The sequence below is a fragment of the Narcine bancroftii genome, chromosome 3 (assembly GCF_036971445.1).
Source record: "Narcine bancroftii isolate sNarBan1 chromosome 3, sNarBan1.hap1, whole genome shotgun sequence".
Classification (NCBI taxonomy): Eukaryota; Metazoa; Chordata; class Chondrichthyes; order Torpediniformes; family Narcinidae; genus Narcine; species Narcine bancroftii.
The window spans coordinates 203447205-203471716 of record NC_091471.1 but is presented as its reverse complement, the minus strand read 5'-3'; the positions used below and the strand labels follow the sequence as shown (position 1 = coordinate 203471716).

At 36.4% G+C, this 24512-nt stretch overlaps 1 protein-coding gene across 6 annotated transcripts in view; it reads left to right on the top strand.

Moving 5' to 3' along the window:
• The window catches only part of smad1 (SMAD family member 1), a 103944-nt gene that overhangs the window by 25744 nt on the left and 53688 nt on the right, over positions 1 to 24512 (top strand). Inside the window, exon 1 of one of the 6 annotated variants that reach the window (XM_069926347.1) lies at positions 11420 to 11500. The exons of the other annotated variants lie outside the window; for them this stretch is intronic. The gene's annotated coding sequence lies outside the window, so the exon portion shown is untranslated. Of the gene's footprint in view, positions 1 to 11419; positions 11501 to 24512 lie in introns of those variants that run through there. 6 annotated transcript variants of the gene reach the window in all.

Genomic DNA, 24512 nt, shown 5'->3' with positions numbered 1-24512 from the left:
TATATAAAATGTGTATATATATATATATAAAATGTGTATATATATATATAAAATGTATATATATATATATAAAATGTATATATATATATATAAAATGTATATATATATATATAAAATGTATATATATATATAAAATGTATATATATATATAAAATGTATATATATATATATAAAATGTATATAATGTATATATATATGTATATATATATGTATATATATATATAAAATGTGTGTGTATATATATCCGTGCGGTACCGGATGTAAACAGCGTCTTCATTGTTGAGGTCTTTCATGGCTTGGTACCGCACGGATGGCAGTCTCTTCAATCTGAGGCGCCTGCAAGCTCACACCAAGAGACAAAAGAAACTTGTCCGTGAACTACTCTTTGCAGACGATGCCGCTTTAGTTGCCCATTCAGAGCCAGCTCTTCAGCGCTTGACATCCTGTTTTGTGGAAACTGCCAAAATGTTTGGCCTGGAAGTCAGCCTGAAGAAAACTGAGGTCCTCCATCAGCCAGCTCCCCACCATGACTACCAGCCCCCCCACATCTCCATCGGGCACACAAAACTCAATTTACCTATCTCGGCTGCACCATTTCATCAGATGCAAGGATCGACAATGAGATAGACAACAGACTCGCCAAGGCAAATAGCGCCGTTGGAAGACTACACAAAAGAGTCTGGAAAAACAACCAACTGAAAAACCTCACAAAGATAAGCATACACAGAGCCGTTGTCATACCCACACTCCTGTTCGGCTCCGAATCATGGGTCCTCTACCGGCATCACCTACGGCTCCTAGAACGCTTCCACCAGCGTTGTCTCCGCTCCATCCTCAACATTCATTGGAGCGCTTTCATCCCTAACGTCAAAGTACTCGAGATGGCAGAGGTCGACAGCATCGAGTCCACGCTGCTGAAGATCCAGCTGCGCTGGGTGGGTCACGTCTCCAGAATGGAGGACCATCGCCTTCCCAAGATCGTGTTATATGGCGAGCTCTCCACTGGCCACCGTGACAGAGGTGCACCAAAGAAAAGGTACAAGGACTGCCTAAAGAAATCCCTTGGTGCGTGCCACATTGACCACCGCCATTGGGCTGATATCGCCTCAAACCGTGCATCTTGGCGCCTCACAGTTCGGCAGGCAGCAACCTCCTTTGAAGAAGACCGCAGAGCCCACCTTACTGACAAAAGGCAAAGGATGAAAAACCCAACACCCAACCCCAACCAACCAATTTTCCCCTGCCACCGCTGCAACCGTGTCTGCCTGTCCCGCATCGGACTTGTCAGTCACAATCGAGCCTGCAGCTGACGTGGACATTTACCCCCTCCATAAATCTTCGTCCGCGAAGCCAAGCCAAAGAGATATAGATATAGATCTATAGATATAGATCTATAGATATAGATCTATAGATATAGATCTATAGATATAGATCTATAGGTATAGATCTATAGGTATAGATCTATAGGTATAGATCTATAGGTATAGATCTATAGGTATAGATCTATAGGTATAGATCTATAGGTATAGATCTATAGGTATAGATCTATAGGTATAGATCTATAGGTATAGATCTATAGGTATAGATCTATAGGTATAGATCTATAGGTATAGATCTATAGGTATAGATCTATAGGTATAGATCTATAGGTATAGATCTATAGGTATAGATCTATAGGTATAGATCTCGCTCTCGAGGGATCGCTCTCGAGAGAGATCGCTCTCGAGAGATCTATATATATATATATAGAGAGAGAGATCGCTCTCGAGAGATCTATATATATATATATATAGAGAGAGAGATCGCTCTCGAGAGATCTATATATATATATATATAGAGAGAGAGATATATCGAGAGAGATCTATATATATATATATAGAGAGAGAGATATATCGAGAGAGATCTATATATATATATAGTGAGCAAAAATTAGGCGCTATACAATTTTAGGAAATGATAGTTGACTTAATTTACAGGAATAGAAAATGATTTTTTTTGGAAATGAAGAAGGATTATAAAATGTGTAAATAGTAGTTCACTGGAAGTAATATGATGAGGCATGTAAAAGTAGGGAAGTCATGCCATGAGTCTAGAGGGTGTGCCTGAGACCACTCCTGGAGTTTTGCATATAGTTTAGATCACATTTTACAATGAGGTTGTTTTTTGGATTAAAGAAAATTCATTTACTTGATTCCTGCGATAAAATGGTTAATGTGTGAGGAAATGTTGAGTAGGTTAGACCTTTGGGTTGGGAAGTGACCTTCTTGAAACATCGTCAGGTTTAGAGGAAACTTAACAGGATATAATTGAGAGGTATGGTTTCATAATAAATGATGCTCCTTTAAGGCAGAGATGAGGAATTTCTTCTGCATCTTGTGAATCCGAAAGATTCTGCATCAGAAATGAATTGTATTTATCATTGGCGGAGAGTCAGTATGGGGGAACGGTCAGGAAAGTGGAGCTGAATCTAAAATTATTTGTTAGCCTATTGAAAGGCAAAATAGGCTAAAAAGTTCACATTTGTCAAGAGTGCATACATGACATCACAGAACCCTGAGATTTGTTTTTCTGTGGGCAAGGTCATGTAAACATCTCCATTCAATAAAATATACTTGTACAAGAGAAATATAAAGAAAGAAATGTTAACAAACTGCAATACAGAAAAGAAAATTCAGTAATAAATAATATGCAAAGCAAGAGACCTTAAATGAGTTTGAATTTGTTGTTTTGGAGTCTGATGTTGGAGGGGTAGCAACTGTTGCTTAACCTGGTACAAATCTTGTGGCATGTATGTCTCTTTCTTGATGGCAGCAGAGAGAATAGAGCACATGCTGGGTGGTGTGACGATTACTGGTGGTCCCCGATGGCAGTGTTCCATGAAAATTTTCTCGATGGTAGAGTGAGTTTTGCCGAAGATGTACTCTGCTGTGTCTACTACCTTTTGCAGTGCTTTCAGCTCTGTGGTATTGGTGCCCATGATGCAGCTGGTTAGCACATCTATAGAAGTTTGCCAGTGTTTTTAGATATCATACCAAAACTCTGCAAACTGAGGAAGTAGAGGCGCTGATGTGCTTTCTTCACGGTGACATTAGTATGTTTAGTCCAGGAAAAGTCTTCTGAAATAGTGACTCCAGCAACTTTCGAGTTCCATCTCCCTCTCTCATCCCCCAATAATCACTGGATTGTACACCTCTGGTTTTCCCTTCTTAAAGTCAACAATCAGCTCCTTGGTTTTGGTGTCATTGAGTGTGAGGTTGTTAGTACACTGCTCATTCAAGTTTTCAATCTCTCTCTTATATGCTGGGTCATCTCACCTTTCACCCCTTTGTGTATAGCCCATTACTGTGGTATAGTCAGTAAATTTGTAGATGGTGGTAGTGGTGGTGTAATAAGTAGAGCAAGGAGCTAAGAACGCAGCCCTCTGGTGCTCCAGTACTGATGGAGATTGTGGAGGAGATGTTCTTGCCAATCCTCACTGATTGTGGTCTGGAGGTGAGGAAATCCAGGATCCAATTACACAGTGGGGTATTAAAGCCCACGACTTGGAGTTTGCTGATCAATTTTGAGGGGATGATGGTGTTAAATGCCGAACTGTAGCCGAGACAGAGCATCCTGATGTATGTGTCTTTGCTGTTCAGGTGTTCCACAGCTTTGTGTAGAGCCAGTGAGATGGTATCTGTCGTAGACCTGTTCCTGCAGTAGGCAAATTAGAACAGATCCATGTCATTGCTCAGGCAGGAGCTGATGTAGCACTTCACGTCAAATGTGAATGGCACTGGTTAGTAGTTATTTAGGCAGGAGCCATTAAATTTCTTAAAAATTTAAATTTAGACATGCAGCACCATAACAGGCGATTTCAGCCCAATGAGTCTGTGCCACCCAGTTAACCTATAACCACTGGTACATTTTGAAGGGTGGGAGGAAACCGGCACTCCTGGAGAAAACCCATGCAGACATGGGGAGAATGTACAGTGCTGGATTCGAACCCTGGTCCCAATTACTGGTGATGTAAAGGTGTTGTGCTACCTGCTACACCAACTATTGTCACCAATAAGCATACTGATCTTAGTTGTGTTAAAATCACAGTGAAGATTGTTATATTAAAGGTGAAAAATCTTCACCACTTAACACCATTTTATGAAGGTCTATCCATAAGGGTCGCCTTTTAAAATTGGAAATTGTAGCTGTATCTTCAGGAGTACAGGGTTGCAATGCATCAATGGAAATGTGCTGAATTCTTTTGGAGAGATCACTATTAAAAGTATATTAAGATTCATTTCATCAATTTGAATCCATGTTTTGAAGTGTTTTAACTCCATGCTTACCATTTCTTTTCACCCCCTTCCCCAAACACTACTGCTTGATCTGACTTCCTACAGCAGTTTGCAGAAACGTTTGAAATAGATGTTCATGAAGCAAATTGTATTATCGTCTCTTTTTTTTAAAAGCAACAGGAAGTTTTCTCATCACTGGAATAGATTAAGCTGACTTTTGAACCTCTGATTGCTGGCTCTGTAGCCTTCCAAATGCTTTAAATTTTCTATAGAAATGTTGCATATTGTCTCATTTTGGTTGCTCCGTAAATCTTAAGGCAAGTTGGTGATTCTGTGCATTGCCTGCTAAGAGCAGGAACATTCTGTATTGTTCCCTTTCTCCTTGAATGCAAAGCTTTGTGGAAATTAGTCTTTAGGATTTTGATATGACTACTATCCACACCTGCTTCCTGCAAGGGGCTATAAAAAGGAACACATGGAAAAAACATTCCATTTCTCATTACTTCTATGAGTAGGCTTCTTGATTGTTGGCAGCCCTCTAAGTTGATGTGTTTAGAATTTATAGCATCTGTTCTTGGACATGAGTAGCTTTGAATGTCAGCTTTGTACTGTTGCATTTGAATGGTTTAAATTCAAATTCAGTATTTAAGTGCCAAGATTATTGACTGGCACTAAACTGCCTTTATGGTAACTTCCTCAAAACCATGCTTCCTTTTCAAGAGCCACTATTCTATCATCACCCATGTAGATTTAACTCTTCATTGTCCTTCAAATGCAAAATGACTGTTGATTTGCATATAACCATATAACAATTACCGCACAGAAACAGGCCAAATTGGCCCTTCTAGTCCACACTGATCCAAGTACCCTCCTCTAATCCCACTTTCCAGCACCCTGCCCATATCCCTCCATCCCCTCCCATCCATATACTTATCCAACTCTTTCTTAAATGACAAAATTGACCCTGCCTCCACCACCTTTCCCGGACGCCCATTCCACACAGTAACCACTCTCTGAGTAAAGAAGTTCCCCCTCCTGTTACTCCTAAACCTTTGCCCGTCAACTCTCAACCCATGGCCTCTAGTATCCATCTCTCCTACTCTCAATGGGAAAACCCTTTCCACATCAACTCTATCTATCCCGATGCACTTTAAAATTTGGGTGATTGAATCACAATGCAGGATGGGTGTAAAACTTAAGATGGCAGTTATAAACTATTGGTTATTGTTTAATGGCTTGAAGATTTACTTATAATGAGGCTCTTTGAAATATTAGTTTTGGACATATTTAGAGCAGTGCCACAGAGTTGGTGAGGTGAAAATTTACTCGATGGAGGGGAGCTGATGGTGTAGGTTGGAGATGTGGAAATATGCCTCTCCCGGCAGAATTAACTAAAACCCGAATGGATAAAATGATTTTTTTTTGAAATTACGATGTTGAGACTTGTTCTGAACTGAAATGCTATGGCTACAAGAAAAGCAAAGGCTAAAACAGCAAGAAAGTGGCTATTAAAGAGGTTAGTATGATTTGAAGAAACTTGGCCTAACTTGACAATGGAGCCCCTGGACTTGCCTCCTCTCCCTCAGAGGGTGACCTGTGCTGTGACGGCTAAAGTTAATGCAACTCCAGTGCAGCTTCTCCAGGGAGCTGGAGAAGATGGCGCTGGAGTTCAGAAGAAGGTTATAGAACTACCACCATTGCAAGAAAAACTGTGATGCACAACAGTTCGTACAAACGCACAATGGAATGATTGTCGCTAGCTAAACCCGAGTATAATAGTGTCGCTGGTCAGACCAGGGTAAAGCAATCGGCTCACAGACTAGATTAATTTCATCTTCTAGTGAAGAGGAAGAAGGAAGAGATGAAGAAGCAGAAATATATGAAGAATTGGAAGGAGTAGAAATATTGAGAAGAACCCCAATTTATTCAAGGTATGGAAGAAGCAAAGTTTGAATATTCTGAAGTGAAACTTAAAGTTATGGATTCTTCAGTTCAGACTTCTTTAATTATTATTTGGATGGATAAAATGATTAAACGTATGGATGCACATTTTTTGTCTGTTAGATCTGATGCTCGTACACAATTTCAATAGCTCAAAGGTGAAATAAATTTTATTAAACAAGAAATGGCAAAATATACTGAGACTGTGGATATGTTAAAGTCCAGAAAATAGATATATAAGATTATGGTTTTGAAGTAAAGCAGTGTAAAGATACAGTGAATAAAATGGAAGATTCTTTTATGGCTTGGGAAGTTCAAAGGAAATAACTTTACAAAAAATTGTGTTAGAGAATCATAGCCACAGAAATAATGTTAAAATTGTTGGGCTGTCTGAAGATTTTGAAAGTCCCAATTCTGTACTATTCTTTCAAAAATGGACTCTGGAGATATGGGGCATGAAAATTTTCTGAATAGATTAGAATTGGATAAAGCTAATAGAAAGAAACCATTCCCATGCCAAGCGCCACACTCTATTCTAATCAGATGTTTACATTATCAAGATAAAGAAATTATACTAAGATTGGCAGTCCAAAATGCCAGAAAACAACAAGGCCCTTTAATAGTGGGAAACAATAAACCATTCTTTTATGCAGATTTAAGTATGTCTATTGTTATAAGAAGAAAATAATTAAATCCTGCAAAATCATTTGTTTGAAAAAAGGATTCAAGTTCTCTTTTCGATACCCAGCCATACTTAATTTTTTTCTGGAGAAAATCAGTAGCAATTTTTTTTACTGATGAAGATGAAGCTCTGGAATTTGCCAATTCTTTGTCTAAAAAGAAACTCAGTCAACTTATTCAAAAGGTGAGATTGAGTCAAGCTGAGAATATGTAAGATTTATGTCTGAATGCCAAGAATTGATCGACATTGATGTTCACGTGAACAAGGATCTTGAAGAAGCTCTTTAAACTTGAATGAATAGTATAAATGAACATGTACATTCTGTCTGGGGGAGGCAGACTTATTGTCTTTTCCTTCTGTAGCTGCCTGCCACTTTGTGGTAAAGGCCACTTCCCATCCAATAGAGGGGAATAATTTAAAAAAAAACTATCAGTACTTTTTGTTCGGGGGGGGTGGTTCTCTTTTCTTAAGGAGTTTTTTTCTTGTCTTTTTTTTTTGGAGATGTCAATCATGTTTGAAAATGTGTATGAAGCAGGGATCCACTGGGATGGATGGTGAGAGATCTTTAGTTTTGGGATTTGAGATGTCTGTCAATAATGCATTAAATTTTGTAACTATTAAAATGAATGGGCTTACTAACCCAATTAATAGGAAGAAAATTTTGGCTTGTATTTAGGAAGAAAAATTTGGCTTGTATTAAGAAATTGAGGTTTGATTTTTTTTTACAAGAGACACATTGAACTGAAAAAGAACATCAAAAACTAAAAAGAGGATAGGTCAAATAATAGCTTTGTTTAATTCTCAAGCAAGAGGAGTTGCTATTTTGATAAGAAATTACCTCAAGATACAGTTACAGATCCTGCAGGGAGATTTGTTTTTAGCATATTGACAAATTTATTCTGAGATGTGAACACTCATTAATATTTATGTACCTAATATTGATGATGAAAAATTAATTCAAAACATTTTTTTTACGCCTTGCTAAAGTAGATGAAATGTGTTAATTGGTGGAGATTTTAATTGTTGTTTAGATCCAATATTAGATAAGTCACAAATCAGTTACTAGAACTAAAACAGCTAAAAGAATTCTGGCTTTGAACGATTTGAATTTGGTGGATATTTGGCAAAGATAAAATCAGAAAGGAAAAGATTATTCTTTTTATTCCAGTGAACATGATTCTTATTCAAAAATAGATGTTTTTAATGTCAGCTCCATTGCAAGCACAAGTTATACATGCAGAATATAAGGCTAGGATTTTATCAGACCATTCACCTCTTTTGATTTCATGTACAGTTTCTGAAAAGGAAAAATCATTTTATAGATGGAGATTTAATTCCACATTGTCAATAAATGTTGATTTTTGTAATTATAGAAGACTGATTCAGGAATATTTGAATATTAATTATAACTTGGTGGATAATAAATTTATTCTATGGGATGCCTTGAAAGCTTATTTCAGAGGTCAAATAATAAGTTATTCAGTTAAAATTAAAAAGGACCATCTTAAAGAATTAAATAAATTGGGAAAAGAAATAGAGAATTTAGAAAATGATTTGCAGAGCAATATATCTGAAGAAAAAAGGTTAATAAAAAAGAAATTGTATTATAACTTGATACAAACTTATAGAACAACTTTATTGAGAAAACTAGACAGAAATATAAATTAGGGGAAGGGCACGAGGTTTTAGCTTGGCAATTCAAAGTAGAAAAAGCTTCAAAGATTATTAATGCTATAAAAAGGATTTTTTTCACATTCCTTTAAAAACATCAGAAATAAAGATTTTTAAAGATTTTTTTATTCTAATTTATATAAATCTCAGTCCGATAATGGTTAAGATTCATAACTTTCTATCTGAAATTAATCTTCTTTAAAATGCCAAGACCAGAAAGAGTTAGATGCCCCATTTACAGATAGAGAAATTGTTAATGCTCTTAATTCCTTACAAAGTAGTAAGTCTCCAGGGGAGGACGGCTTTCTGCCAGAATTTTATAAGAAATTTAAAGATTTGATAATGCCTCCTTTTATGGAGGTGTTGAAACAGGCAATGGAAACTGATTCCTTACCAGAATTTTTTCAAATGCAATTATGACTGTTATATCTAAGAAAGATAGATTTATTAAAAACTGAATCTTATAGACCAATTTCATTATTAAATGTTGATTATAAAATTATCGCTAATGTTTTTGTAAATGGACTGGCTAAATATCTACAGGATTTAATTCGTATGGATCAATCCGCTTTTGTTTAAAACGTGGCATTCTGCAGGTAATATTGCTATATTAATTAGTTTAATATATGCATCTCAAAAGAAGTCAGAATTTGTGTTGGCTTTAGATGCTGAGAAGGCTTTTGATAGATTAGAATGGAATTAGCCACTTAAGGTGTTAGAAAAATTTGGGTCTGGATCAATATTTGTTAATTCGGTCAAAAAGTTTTATATACAAACCCTTTTGCTAAGATTGTAACTAATGGACAGATTTCTTCAGCTTTTCATTGAGTAGATCAACTAGACGAGGATGTCCTTTATTTCCATCTTTGTTTAAGCAATTGAACCTTTACCAAAATTAATCAAAGATGCTAATATTAAGGGAATAAAAGATAGTAGAGAGGAATGTAAGATTAATTTATTTGCTTATGATGTCTTGGTCTATATAACAGATCCTATAAAATCTTTGCATTTTTTTGTGTACGAGATTGAAAGAATATGGTGAAATATCAGGTTATAAAATTAATTGGGACAAAAGTGAAATTATGCCCTTGGTTAATGGGGATTATACTCAATGTAAACACTTTGCTCAATTTAGATGGTCAAATAATGGAATTATATATTTAGGAATCAAAATTAATAAAGATTTGAATAATTTATATAAAATGAATTTCCATTATTTAATAAAGTTAATGATGATTTAAATAGATGGAATGACTTGCCTCTAACCTTAATGGGTAGATTAAATTGTATTAAAATGATTATTTTTCCAAGGATTCAATACCTTTTCAATCTATTCCTTGCAAAAGATCTCAAAAGTTGTTTATGGATTTGAATTCAATTATTAGGAAGTTTTTATGGAAAGGAAAGATGACTAGAGTTGTTTAGAAAAATTAACTTGGGAATTTGAATTAGGACGTTTACAGCTTCCGCATTTCAAGAAGCCCAATTGAAATTTATTATGGAATGTTTGATTTAGAGAAATCTTTAACTTGGGTTAAAATAGAATTAAGTAAAATAGGTGAAAAACATTTATTTATAAATGGAATTCAAAACTGTTAACAGGAACTAAAGATACACCTAGTTTGAAACATTTAATTAAAGATACACCTAGTTTGAAACATTTAATTAAAGATACACCTAGTTTGAAACATTTAATTATGACTGAGATGGGTGGAAAAGGTTTACTTTCTCAGAAAATGCCTACATCAAAATAGACTTTCTTTTTCTATGAATAATCAATTTTTGAAGATTTGGAGTAAAATGGGGATCAAAAAATAGATTTTGAAGCTGGTAAATTTATTACTTTTCAATGAATGAAGGATAAATTTAATATCCCAAATACTACTTTTTTTGTTATCAAGTTAAAGTCTCTTGACTGATAAATTGGGTTAAAATTTGAGACTACCTAGACAGAATCAATTAGAATTATTAATAACTAATGGTGATATGAATAAATTTATGTATAAATTACTTCAAAGAAAAGGTCCTAAATTAGGTATTCCTAAATCAAGATTAAGATGGGAGGTTGATTTAGATTGAAAGATGAGAATGATTAGATGCAGTTAAAATAGTATGGCAAAAATTATTAATGTAAGATGTAGGCTGGTTCAATATAATATTTTACATCAACTATATTCAACTCTCCCAAAAAATTTTTAAAACTTAATGTTATCATGTTTATGGTTTAAATGTGGTCAAGAAGTAGTCTCATTTTTTCACTCTACTTGGCATTGTCCTAGAGTGAAACCTTTTTGGGTAGACATGAAAGTATTTTTGGAAAAAATATTAAAGGCAAAACTCCCACTTGATCTGACTTTCTTTTTGTTGGGTAATGTTAAAATGATTAGCCTTAAATTAAGATTAACTATGTATCAAATTGAATTATTAAGATTAGCTATTTCTAGAAAATGCATAGCCATTACTTGGAAATCAGATAGAGATTTAGGGATGCAGATATGGCATGCTGAATTATGTTCTTGTATTCTACTTGAAAAAAAATAACATGCGTAATAAATATAATTTATTTTTGAAAGTATGGAGCCCATACTTATATAATATGTTGGTTTGAAAGTTTGAGGGCTCTCCACAGCTCGTTCTAGTGGTAATTCTCAGCTCCATTACTATTTTAATTGAGGTTATATTTTTGTTTTTGACGTTCTCTTTTTTTCTTTACCTTTTATCTTAGGGGTTTATTTGGGGGGGGGGGGATAAGGGGATATAAAAATATGCCATGTATTGTTTTTTCAATTTGTTTTAATAATTATGTTGTTTTAAAACTTCTAAATTATTTAAATAAATAAATAGAAAGAAAGAGAATTTACTCGATCACAACCCTGGGCTGAAGGGTTGTTTTATGTGGAAGGATTGACCTTAATGGACCTCCAGAGTTCAGGTAAACTATTTTCATGCATACTTTGCTTTATAGGCAAATCAATCCTTGAATAAGAAAAAGGGGTAGTGCAAAATGAAACAAATGTGTAGAATATAAAGTTACCGGAGAATATAGTTACCAGAGAAAAGTGCAATTAAAATGGTGCAAAGGCTATCATGAGGTAGGTTTGCAAGAGATCATCCTTTTCGTATGAGATGTCTGTGCAAGAATCTAATAACAATGGCAAAGAAACTTGTACTTTGTGATACCCATTTTCAAACCCCAGTATCTCTGTCTGATGGGAAAGGGGAGATGAGATATGACTATGGTGGCATGGGCACGTCATTTTGTTAGCTGTTTCCAGAGGCAATGCAAAAGTGTAGACTGTAGATATAGGGCAGGCTGGATTGTATGATGGCTTGAGCTTGTGTTCAAAACTGAGCAATTTCTTTGATAGCAGTTTCTATACCAAGCTGTCATGCATCCAGAGTGATGCTTTCTTTGATACATTTATAAAAATTATCATGATTAATTGGAGGATGCTGAAAAACTTTGAGGAAGTAGAGGTGTAGACTGTCAATGTGGTTGGACCAGAACAAATTGTTCATGATATTTACATCTAGGGATTTGAATTTCTTGACTATCTGCATCTCTGCACCATTGATGCATGTACTTCACTCTGCTTCCTGAAGTTGGTGACCAGCTCCTTCAGTTTGTTCACTTTGAGGGAGATGACATTGTCTTATCACCATGCCATTAAGCTCTATCTCCTTCCTGAACTCAGTAGTTGTTTGAGTTATCGTTGGCATTATTTGTAAACTTGTAGATTGAGTAGGAGCTGAATTTGGCCATGCTGTCATCAGCTTATAAGGAGTGTAGTCAGAGGCTGCATTTGCAGGTGATTGGCATAATCAAGAAGCAGGTTTATCACCAATCCTCAGTGATTGAGTTTGCAGGTAAGGAATTCTAGGATCCAGTTGTTAAGTTGAGTTCAAACATAAGATTTGTAATAAAGTTCTAGAATCGTGGGGAATCTGGAACTTGAATGGAGTGCTGAGGATAAGGGGTAGATCATTTAAGACTGAGTTGAAAAAGAATTCCTTTGGTTATGCATCTGCAACTTAAGAGCTGTGGATGCTGAATCATTAAGTATATTCAAATTGAGTATGTTTTAGACTACAATTGAGTACTGTTACAGAGTTCAGAGGACCCCAAAAGCCATCAGCAATAGATATGCACCACAACACAGGGTTACTTAAACAAAAGTAGTTTTTAATTATATTTGAACAAGAAAACAGAATTAAACTTTAACTTATTACTTAACCTACTTAATTCTAATACTAAGTGCAGGTGTGTGTAATGTATATTTAAGATTAGAAAAGTTATTTGGATCACAGTCGAATCTCACAGGTTGCAGGCAATACTTGTACTGTGCACAGAAGTTAGCATTAACAACGTTCACCAGGCATTGGTGTTTAGCAGGCAAATGTTTACCACTCAGAAGGGTTCTTACTGGTTGTCAGAAAGAGATTCCTTTTCCAGGACATCTGCACTGATTCCTTTCTGATCAGTCTTGCTGATGAAACTTGCCCCCTTCAGGGTTCTCCAGATGATCCTCTTTCTTTCAGATCACTTTTCAGACTGTCAGTCTTCTCCTTTGACCAGGCAGCCTTGCCAGCTTGGCCCTCTGGAACTGATTTGTCTCTCCTTCTCTCTCTGTTTCACACCCTCCCTCTCTGAGAGTAAAACTGATCTGTCCCTGCCTACAAAAAAATCACATGCCCTCCCAGGCAAGCTGTATGCTGATACTTTGTTGCTCTCTGCAAAAGTCTTGCAAAAATTCTGTTTTTAAAATGTGTGTTTAAGCTGCTCTAGCAATTCCTCCCAAACCACTTCTAAATACCCTGTCATACCTTCCCCCTTAAAGAGAATTTTAACTCAAGTTAAAATTCAGTTATAACTAAACTGTCTTAAAAATCACTAAAGAGATAGTAATACACATATATAACATGTTATAATATAGTAATTCAATTTTAAAATATTTTTATACACGATCAATTTTAACATCTTGACAAACAATCGGCAATCACATTATTTACATCTCTGATATGGTTAATTTGCAGATCGTATTCTTGTAATGTCAAACTCCAGTTTAAAAACCTTCTGTTTTTATTCTTCATTTTATTAAAAAACATCAAAGGATTGTGGTCAGTGAATATAACAATTGGTTTATGAGAGGTACCAAGATATATGTCAAAATTCTGCCGAGCAAATATAGCCAACAGTTCTTTTTCAATAGTGGAATATTTCTTTTGATGAACATTGATTTTTTTTTAAAAAGTAGGCAACTGGATGGTCAATTTCATTATGTTTTTGCAATAAAACTGTACCTGCTGCTTCCTCACTGGGGTCCACTGCTACAGAAAATGGTCTGTCAAAATCAGGAGATTTTAACACAGGGCAATGACATAGCATCTCCTTTAAATTTTCTAACACTGCCTGACAATCTTTAGTCCACACAAATTTCTCCCCTTTCTTCAAAAGATTGGTTAAAGGAAGAGCAACTTAAACAAAATTTCTTGTAATATCCTGCCATTCCTAAAAACCTTCTCCCTGTGTTCTTGCCATTGGGAGTAGGAAACTCAGAAATTGCATTCACCCTGGCTTGAATAGGTGCAACTTTGCCATGGCCTACTATATAACCCAAGTACTGTGGCATTTGCAAATTGACTATGCTAAATTAACAGTTAAGTTTGCTTTGGATAATCTTGCAAACAATTTGTCCAATTGCCTTAGTTGTTCTTCCCATGTGTCACTTTTTGTGACCAAGTCATCAATATAAGCATCTGTATGAGTTAACCCTTGGATAACTGAATTAATCATCCTCTGGAATGTTGCAGGGGCATTTTTCATGCCAAAAGGTGACACATTATATTCGTATAAACCAGATGGAGTTACAAAAGCTGAAATATTCTTTCCTCTCTCAGTTTAAGGCGCGCACCAGTGACCCTTCAACAAATCCAACTTAGTAAGAAATTTAGCTTTGCCAATTTTATCAATACAGTCATCTATTCTCGGAATAGGATAAGCATCTGTTTTAGTTACTGAATTAACCTTCCTATAATCTGTACAGAACCTAACAGTTCCATCTGGTTTTGGTACCAGAATACAAGGAGAGCACCAATCCAAATTCAAAGCTCTAATAATATAATTCCTCAACATTCCACCTCCTGATCCATGATTTTACTCTTCGGAATGTTTATTCTATATGGGTGCTGTTTTATGGGATTTGCTTTTCCAACATCTACATCATGGTAAATCACTGACATCTTTTTTGGAACATCAGGGAACCAATTTGTGTATTTCAAAATTAATTCTTTCAACTGCATCTGCTCTTGTAACTTAAGATGGCCTAACTTTTCTTCCAAATTTTCTAAAATTGTTGAGTTAGACAGGTGCACAAGAACCATGGTTTATTTAAGGTTACCCTCACAACATTCTTTTTCCATAATCTTATGATCCACCACTTCCTCCACTCTGTCAACAGCCAACACCTCTGATGCAGATCGTTCTTCACTATTTTTATCATAGTAAGGTTTTGCAACAATTCCCCCTCCAAGCCACTTCTTTAGTCTCCTGTTCAGTTACTGCTTTCTGTCTTTAGCTAACAAGATCTGTATCTATTTTCTGTTGCTGTATTAACTCTTTCCTTGACAAAGAGAAATCTTATTCTCACAATGACCTTGCAGTACTTCAGAAGTTCTGGGCAAATCTCTATCAATTGGATTTTCTTCAGCTGTCACCATTTCCTTAGTCACAGACCTAGTTACCGCACATGCAGGATATATCTCACCATCCTCCCTAACCTCATCCTTACTAGGCTGATTTGTCAATCTTAAAACTGACCCAACTTTATCCTCTGCCAAATCATTCCCCAACAAAAATGAGACACCCTGCATGGGTAACTTTGGAATTACTCCTACTACAGCAGGTTCTTTGACTAATTCTGAATTTAGCACAACCTTGCGAAGTGATATTGATCCTACCTCACCTCCAACACCTTTAATCAAAGTTATCTCCCCTGTGTCAGTTCTTTGATCCACAGTTAAAACACTATCTAACAACAATGACTGATCAGCCTCCGTATCTCTAAGAATTTTAACTGGAACCTGTGGTTCTCCCACCTTTATTGAGAAAAAGCCCTCTGACGCAAAAGGTTTGAAAACATCCATGACCTCTTTATCAGGTTTGGCACATCTGCTCTCCTTAAATTCTGTTGTTTGAATACATGCTTCTGCTCCTTTTCTCTTTTTCAAAACTAGACAATTTGAAATTATATGACCAGGTTTCTTACACAAATGACATATAAATGCAGAGGTTCTGTCCTTTCCTACCTTTCCTTCATCTTCTAACATTTTCTCCAGACTTTATTTCAGGCCTACTATCCTGCTCCACATTAACCTTATGAACAGGTTTATTAATCTGTTCCACATTAGATCCCTGAAAATGCCCACTGTTCTGAAATGTACTTTTGTCAATCAGAGCAAATTCCTCTGCTAATCTAGCCACCTGTTGCCACGTCCCCAAGTCTTTCTCATCCAGGTATAATTTAATCTCCTCTGGGACACACCTTTTAATTTCCTCTATTAGTATTAATTCTCTCAATCTGTTAAAATCATTGTTTATTCCTTTTGAGGTGCACCAACGGTCAAAACATACAGATTTCTTCAGAGCAAAATCCATATAAGATTGATTCCATGTTTTCACCAAACTCCTAAATTTTTGCCTATATGCTTCCAGAACCAACTCAAGCTTTCAATACTGCTTGTTTAACAGTCATAACTTGCCATTTGCTGTGCAGTCAAACTATAGTATGCAGTTCGTGCTTTTCCCTTCAACACACTTTGAAGCATTAAAGTCCATTTCTCCTTTGGCCACCTTGAGTTCTCAGCAACCTTTTCAAAAATTGTACAAGTCAATGTTGTAATCCTGCTTTTCTCCCTGATGTTTAAAGCTCTCTGCAGAATTTGCATTTTAATTGACCTATACAAATTTCTCATTGTGAAACAGCTTTTGGAATTTGCCTTCATATTTTATAATCATGAAAAGTGACCAGCAGTTAAATAATTTAATCTGCCTTAAGCTTGGAGAACATCACAGGCTAATCAACACATGATAAATTATTTCAATTACAGTTTAACTCAGATTTTCTGGAATCCTGCAGTTTACCTCCTTGCTAAAATATTCTCTTGAGGATGCTGAGGGAGTTGATCATGAATACTTTCATTCTTTCTCTGCTAAGTTAATAAAATACTGTCGAAAGTTGCATCGTAATATTTTTTATGCATTCAAAATCTTTGTATGAAAATAAATGTATGAAAATACTAGTTAGTCCAAAAAAGATGACTTTGAGTCTACTCAGCAATATTATGATTCTTGAAGTTGAACAAAATACTGAAAATACTCAGTGGATCAGGTAGGAAATGTGAAGAAAGAGATTCAGATCCTCGAGCTTTTATCAGAACTGGAATAAGTTAAAGGCATTAAGCTTTTGTGACACAGAAAAAGAAAATGGAAAGAAAAAGATTGAAAGTGGGAGAGGCTTAATAGCAAAAGGGATAATGTTCATTGCAGTCAGTGTCTTGTGGGTGGCACAGTTAGCGCAACACTATAACAGTGCCAGCGACTAATTCAAATCCAGTGCTGTCTATAAGGAGTTTGTACATCTCCCAGCATCTGTGTGGATTTCCTCCGTGTGCTCTGATTTCCTCCCACCATTCGAAAATCTATCGGGATTGTAGATCAATTGGGTGTAATTGGGCTGCATGGGCTCATGGGTCGAAAAGACCTGTTGCTAAATGTCTAAATTAAATCATATGAAATTATTTGCTGTCGGTGACTCAATCTAAATAGGACCAATTCTAAAGTATTGGAAATCCAAGCATACAGAATCCTTTTGGCTCACTAAGACTGCACTAAGCAGAACAATCCCAGAATAGTTCCATTTTCTTCCCTTTTGCAGCTCTGCAAGGTTGCATCCATAAACATGTTTTTTTATATATAATATTGCCTCTTCACTTTAATTTACATTAGACTATTAATGTGTGTATTTGGGTCCTGGAGGAAATGGAAGCTCCCAAAATAAACTCGTGCAATTGTGGGAGACTCTGCACTCCATGCCAACTCTACAGGCGGTGCTTGAGATCATGGTTGAACTTGACACCCCTCAACTGGAGGATGGAGCATTAACCTCTTTGCCATCCTGTCTGGTGGCATTTCACTTTGGTTTGTGAGGAGAAGAAGGGTGATTTTTAAAAACTGAAATTAAGATTACTGAATCTCTTATCACTTCTACAATCCATATTTAAATTGTGTGAGTTGGGTAAGTTGAGGTAAATATAGACAACAGCAGTCTTGTACTTCCTGATTTGATGAAACGTAAATCAGAATTCTTAGAAGTGAATTGAAACTTTTCTTGTAAATCATCAGGGTTGCTTCCATTGTCATAAGAGTTTTACACCCTGGAAATTGGCTCTTCAGCTTGTCTCATCCATGGTGGCCAAGGTACCTCATTCCACTTTTTTGATGCATTTTAGGTATGCAGCAATTATGAAATTTCTTTAAAATAAATATGGAAAAGTTCACCTGTGCCACATGTTCTAAAATGGATCAACCAGATGACCTCATGTAAGAGTCATAGTCATGCAGTGCAGAAATAGGGCCTATCAGCCCACCATGTCCATGCCAACTCTTTTGCCTATCTGAATTAATAGTGTTGATTCAGGGAAGTACCCTTTCATTCCTTATTTCTAAATGCCTCTTAAATGTGGTGGTAGTTGTATTTGATTCTGCCACCACCTTTGGCAGCTTGTTTCAGGCTTTTTAAATCCTTGCTTTTCAGATTTCCTTTAAAACCTGCTTCCTTTTGCCTTAAAACATGCCTTCTTGGGGGGTGGTGTTCACTGACTGCCTTATCTGTGACTCACCTCTCCGCCTCCTTTGCTTCAAAGCCCAGCCTCTCCATTCTCTCTCCATAACTAAGGTTCTCTGTAGTCATCTTGCAATTCCACTCACATACCACTTTAAGTATTCCCTGCACCATAGGTGCTCTGTGATTATTTATAAGGGATTGCTTAAGGTGGTATGTGGGCAGAAAGAAAAAGTTTGAAAACTTGTTTTAATTGTATATAATTGAATCGTTATGTGCACGGTTTCATAACTCATTTCAAAGGAAATGAGCCAATGACAATTTTTCTCAAGCAAAATATTTCAGTAACAATTGGGTCTAGAGCACTGATTCTCAACCTTCCCTTCCACCTTAATCAATTCCTTTCTAATCACAGAGCACTTATGGTATAGGGATTACTTAGTGGTATGTGAGTGGGAAGAAAAATTTTTTATATAATTTTTTACTTTTCACACTATGAAGCATATCAACCAAAATATGTACAAACGTTTCTCATTAAATTTGCACAGTGGTCTTTTCTCCCCTTTCCCTTCCTTCCCTCTACCCACCCCCCTCCAAGACCCATAAATATTCAACATATACAATAAAACCATAGAACAATATTTTCATACAAAGGAAAAAAAACAAGAAAAATGCATCATCTATTTATTACATACTGAATCTAGTAGTTTTGTTTTCTTATCATTTTCATTCTCATTTTAGAGGATGGAGGTCATAGGCAAGCTCTCTCTGATATGTTCCATGTATGGTTCCCAAATTTGCTCAAACATTGTGACTTTATTTTTTAAATTATATATTTATTCGTTTTCATTTCCTGCATTGATTTAACCTTAAATTTGGCTACTTTATTCTTTTTATTTGTCTTTTGTCCAGTTTTATCCAACATTGGGTCCAAATTAAGGTTAAAATCCCCTCCTATCAATATATTTCCTTGTGTGCCTGCAATCTTCCAAAAAAAAATCCTGCATAAACTTTTGATCCTCCTCGTTAGGCATATATATATTGAGCAAATTCCAAAATTCTGAGTATATCCCTGTCGGATCTATTATTTCCTCCTCTATTTTGATTGGTACATTTTTGTTAACTAGTATGGCTACACCTCTAGCTTTTGAATTATAGGATGCTGCTGTTACATGTCCTAACCAGTCTCTCTTTAGTTTGTTATGTTCCACTTCAGTTAGATGTTTTTCTTGCACAAATGCTATATCTATTTTTTCCTTCTTCAATAAATTTAATAACCTCTTTTTTAATTTGGTTATGTATTAATGTTTATAGTTATATAGTTCAACATGGTCATGTATCTTGCATACACCTCTTTTCCACCTCTTCGCCACCTTCATCTCCCTTTTCCCCCATTTTCATTTCTTAGTTTTCTCTTATACACTTAATGTATGACAACACATATAAAACATAAAATACCCCCTCAGTTCCCACTTCCACTAATACCTTAACCCCAAAAGATCCTCCCCCCCCCCCCCCCCCACCCCCCTCTCTGAGTTGCCCCATATCCCTTGCTGGGCAACCACGGCTCCCCTTTTCATGTGGATTGCGATTTTTGTTCGCAGCATCAACTGATTTTGCAGTGACGGTTATTTCCCCCTCTACCCAGCCCTTACCAGAAAACACTTTTTTTTTTAAACACATATAACAAAGCTCTCTTTTCCCCCTTTCTCCCTTCCTTCCCTTCTCTTTTCCCTCTTTAGTTCTTTACATATCCATTGTTTTTACATCTTTATATATATTTTATCGCCGTTCTTCATTCTTATTACATCTCTTCATATCTTCTGTCCTGCAAACGTTCTACGAATTCTTGCGCTTTTTCTGGATCCAAGAACAGTCTGTTTTGCTCCCTGGGTATAAATATTTTAAGCACTGCTGGATGTCTTAATATGAATTTGTAACCTTTTTTCCATAAAGTTGATTTCACTGTATTAATTTCCTTCCTCCTCTTTGAGTTCAAAACTTATGTCTTGGTAAAAAAATATTTTTTGACCCTTGTATTCCAATGGTTTATCTTTTCTAATTTTACTCCTTGTCCATTCCAGTATATTTTCTTTTGTCATGTATCTCAAAAATTTTACTAAGATGGATCTTGGTTTTTGATGTGACTGGTTTCGGAGCGAATGCTCGGTGTGCTCTTTCTATTTCCATTTCTTCCTGCATTTCTGTCGTTCCCAGGACCTTCGAGATCCATCCTTTTATAAATTCTTTCATGTCTGTGCCTTTTTCACCCTCCTTCAAGCCCACTATTTTTATGTTGTTTCGCCTACTATAATTTTCCAACATATCAATTTTCTGAGATAACAACTCTCGTGTCTCTGATTTTTTTGTCACTTTCTTCCAATTTTTCTCTTGTCATTTACTTCCATTTCTACAGCCGTTTCCTACTCTTCCACATTCTCTACTCTTTTCCCTATTTCTGTCATTACCAGTTCTAACCTTTGCATTTTATCTTGTTCTTTTCATTTTCCTTTTAATTGCATTAAACTCTAATGACAACCATTCTTTTACTGATCTCATTTGTTCTTCAAAAAAGACTTTATCTATATTCTGTTCATCACTTTTACCTTTTATTTCTCTTTGTCCCATCAGTTTTACCTTCTATTTCTCTGTGCAGATCTTGGTCATCTTCTTCTTCTTCTGTGTCTGTATCTGTGTTTGTGTCTTCTTCTCTTCTTTGTATCTGTGTCTCTTCTGCTTTTCCTGATGAGCTGCTTGTATCTCTTTGTCGGGCCTCTTCTTGCTAGGCCTCTTGTTGCTGGTCCTCTCCTCCTGTGATGCTTGTCTGTTGTTCCTTGCCCTCTAGCTGAGATCCCTGGTGTCGGGTGTCCCTCAGTTGCTTGCTCTGTGACAGCCCGCTCCTCTGCTGAGCCCCCCTCCCGCCGGTGTCCTCTTTCTCCTTTGATTGCGCACTTGGCTCCGAGAGCCATTTTTGTAGTGCACCGGCTGGTGGGTTGCGACTCCGCAGATCAGGCACTGACGTCGAGGGTCGGGCACTCCTCATCACCACAGCATCCTGTTCCTTCGTGCAGGTAAGGCCTTCTTCTTTCTTCTCCGGCGACTTTTTTTCCTTTTTTTTTCCCCAGTTGTTCTTACTTTCTCCTTCTTGGAAGCCACCTTCTTTCTCTTCTCTGTATCTTTATCTTCTATTTCTTATATTCTATTTTTGTTATGCTTTGCTTTTTCCTAACTTTTTTTCCTATTTTCCTGGAAAGGGCTGGTTTTCCCGACCAGCCACTACTCCATCACGTGACTCCTCTAGTGGGAAGAAAAAGGTTGAGAAGCTCTAGTGAATCCTTTTGTATCTCTCCAGTATATTCGCAATGATCTGTAGTGTGGTGAAACAGCACATGTTTTTCTAAGTGTGTATTTCAGTGTCCCAATTATTTGTATTCATTGCTCCAACATTTGAAGTCAAAGGTGCAAAAAAAAATGTTGCTTATTTCTAACTTCATTCTGGAGGACCTCATTCTTTCTATCCATGTCGTTAATGTTTACATGCACTATGACCTCTGGTTGTTTTCTCTCCTTCAGAATGTTCTTTACATGTTCCAAGACATCTCTGACCTGGATTCAAAGCATCCTAGAGTCTTACTTTTAACCATAGAAATGGTTGTCTGTTTCCTTCCCTAATGAATGCCCTACCATTGCTCACCTAGAATTTTCTCTTCTGCACAATTTCAGAGTCAAGAGTGGTGCCACAAACCGGTTTGAGGAGAATGATCACAGGCAACCTCTGCACTACCTGCATTCCCTTACTATCTATTTTGCTGTTCATTCATCACCATTCTTTCCATACCTGTACTGTCTCCCATGCTTTCTGCATCCCAGGTACCCCAAAGAGTCCAGCATTAGCTCAGTAGCTCCAACTGCTCAATGCCATTTGCCTAAATTCCATTGGTTATGGATATTTGCCCGAAAGGTTGTTTTGAGATTTGTATATGTATTTTAAGTTTACCAAAAATAATTATGGCTGTTCTTGAGGTTCTACATCTATACTTGGTATAGTTTTACCCATAAGCAGTGCAATTTATCAAGAAATGCTAAATATTTATTTGTAAAGAATTTAACAAAATCTTATCAAAGCATTTGAATTGACTAAGTTTCTGATGTCATTAATAGAATGCCTATTTATGAAGTGTAAAACCTGCAATGAGAATGTTATACCAAATACTTTTTGCAGAAAAAAAGACAAGCTTCAGGATTAATACTTAAAATCAGTTTTCAAGTAACTAAACTATTATCCAGCACTTTCACTTAATTTTAAAGCAGTTGTGTGTTTCAGAGTTGTTAGTTTTTCATTCCTGTGGAACTTTTTCATGTTGTCTGCAGAAAGTTTAAAAATTGACTCATATACATTAAAGCCCTGTATGTGATATTACTTGGCGAGCAAAGTCAGTGCAGCTGTATCTTGATTTCTAGAGCGGTAACCATGCTGTTCTTCCTCATTCTTCTTTATCTCCATATTCCTTAATAGTAAAATGTTGACTGATTCAGTAAGTTGTAGATCAAGCACTTTGGCTTCCTATTCCAGCAAGGGCACCTCCCCGGTTCACAAATGATGTATCCTTGCCTCTAATTTTTTGCACGCATTTGAAATCTCTTCAATCCTTACAAATTGCAATTCCTGCTCTGGTATTGATAAAATTTTGTTTAACTTGTTGCTAAACTCTGGAATTCACCTTGAACCCTGCTACATTTCCACTTATCTTGCCTTCTTTAAAATATCCATCTTGATCATACTTTTTAATATCCCTTTTGGGCTTACTGTAACCCCTGTCTATTACCCCAGTATTAATATACATTGAAGCTGCTAATCAAACGCTTTTTGCTAATATTGGTCTCACTGAAAGCTTAAATCCTTCTAATTTTATTTTTATTATACAGGTATGCGCTGCTTAACATCAGTTCAGGCAACGCCCGACTGCACATACGTACGTGGTCCCATGATTCTTCAGTTGCCGCGAGCATGTCCGCAGCATTGTAGAAATAGTGGTCTCAAGCTATAGGAAACCATAGACCCAAACTGATCTCACTGCCCCGCCATCTCCCCACAGCTCTGTTTCAGTCCCAACTAATCCCATTGCCCCATGCTTTCCCACAGCCCTGTATCAGACTCCACACTGATCCCTCTGGTGAGCTGTCTCCCCACAGACCCATATTGGTCACCACACTGATCTCACTGCCCTGGGCTCTCCCTACAGCCCTGTGTCATACAAATAAAAAGTTTACAGGTACACTACAATATCTCACATAGCTTTAAGTATATAATATGGTGTTCGCACAATGTCCACATCGCATAATGCCCAATTTCACAGACTATCGTGAATGTTAAGTGGCGCATACCTGAATTTATTTGGATTTGTTTTTGTAAATAAACTGGACTGCTATTGTGAACAAAAAAAAAACTTTTCCACTACTTTATAAATGCTATAGAAATAGGCGAGTGTGGAAAAGTAGATGACAAACACACATGTTTAAACTGGGGCTCAATAATGCTTAAGTGAAAAGGAGAGGAGAATTTGAGACAAAGTCCTGACCATTGTCTGCTTCTCAGTTATCCATGTTTCTACTTTCTGAATCTCACGAGGAGGCTATGGAGTTCAAATATAAACTTCTTAAAGATTGCTTATCCCCATAACATTGGAACCTCCAAATTTGATTATACCTTACTCTTGGATTTGGATATCATAGCCATGCTGCCTGGCCTTGCTACATCTGTATTCAGGGCATTTGAGTATGCCTTCAGTTAGCCTGTCTTGGGATAGATCATTTACTTTTTAAAATTGTTATATAAATGTAATTTTGCAATTGCAAAAAATAACAGGATAACACTTGGGTAAGTGTAAACATGTTTTAATTAAACCATGTTTGTACTCCCATTTTAACTGTAAATAATGCCTATTAAAGTCAGCAAAAGATTTCCATCAGTGTTATTAAGAAAAAAATTAGCATCAAGGTATGTGATCTTGGAGCAAGTTGAGGGTTTTAAGGAACTTTTCAGAGAGATTTAGACATTAATTTTAGTTTGGAATAAGCAGCTAAAGTACTGCTGATAATGGTGGA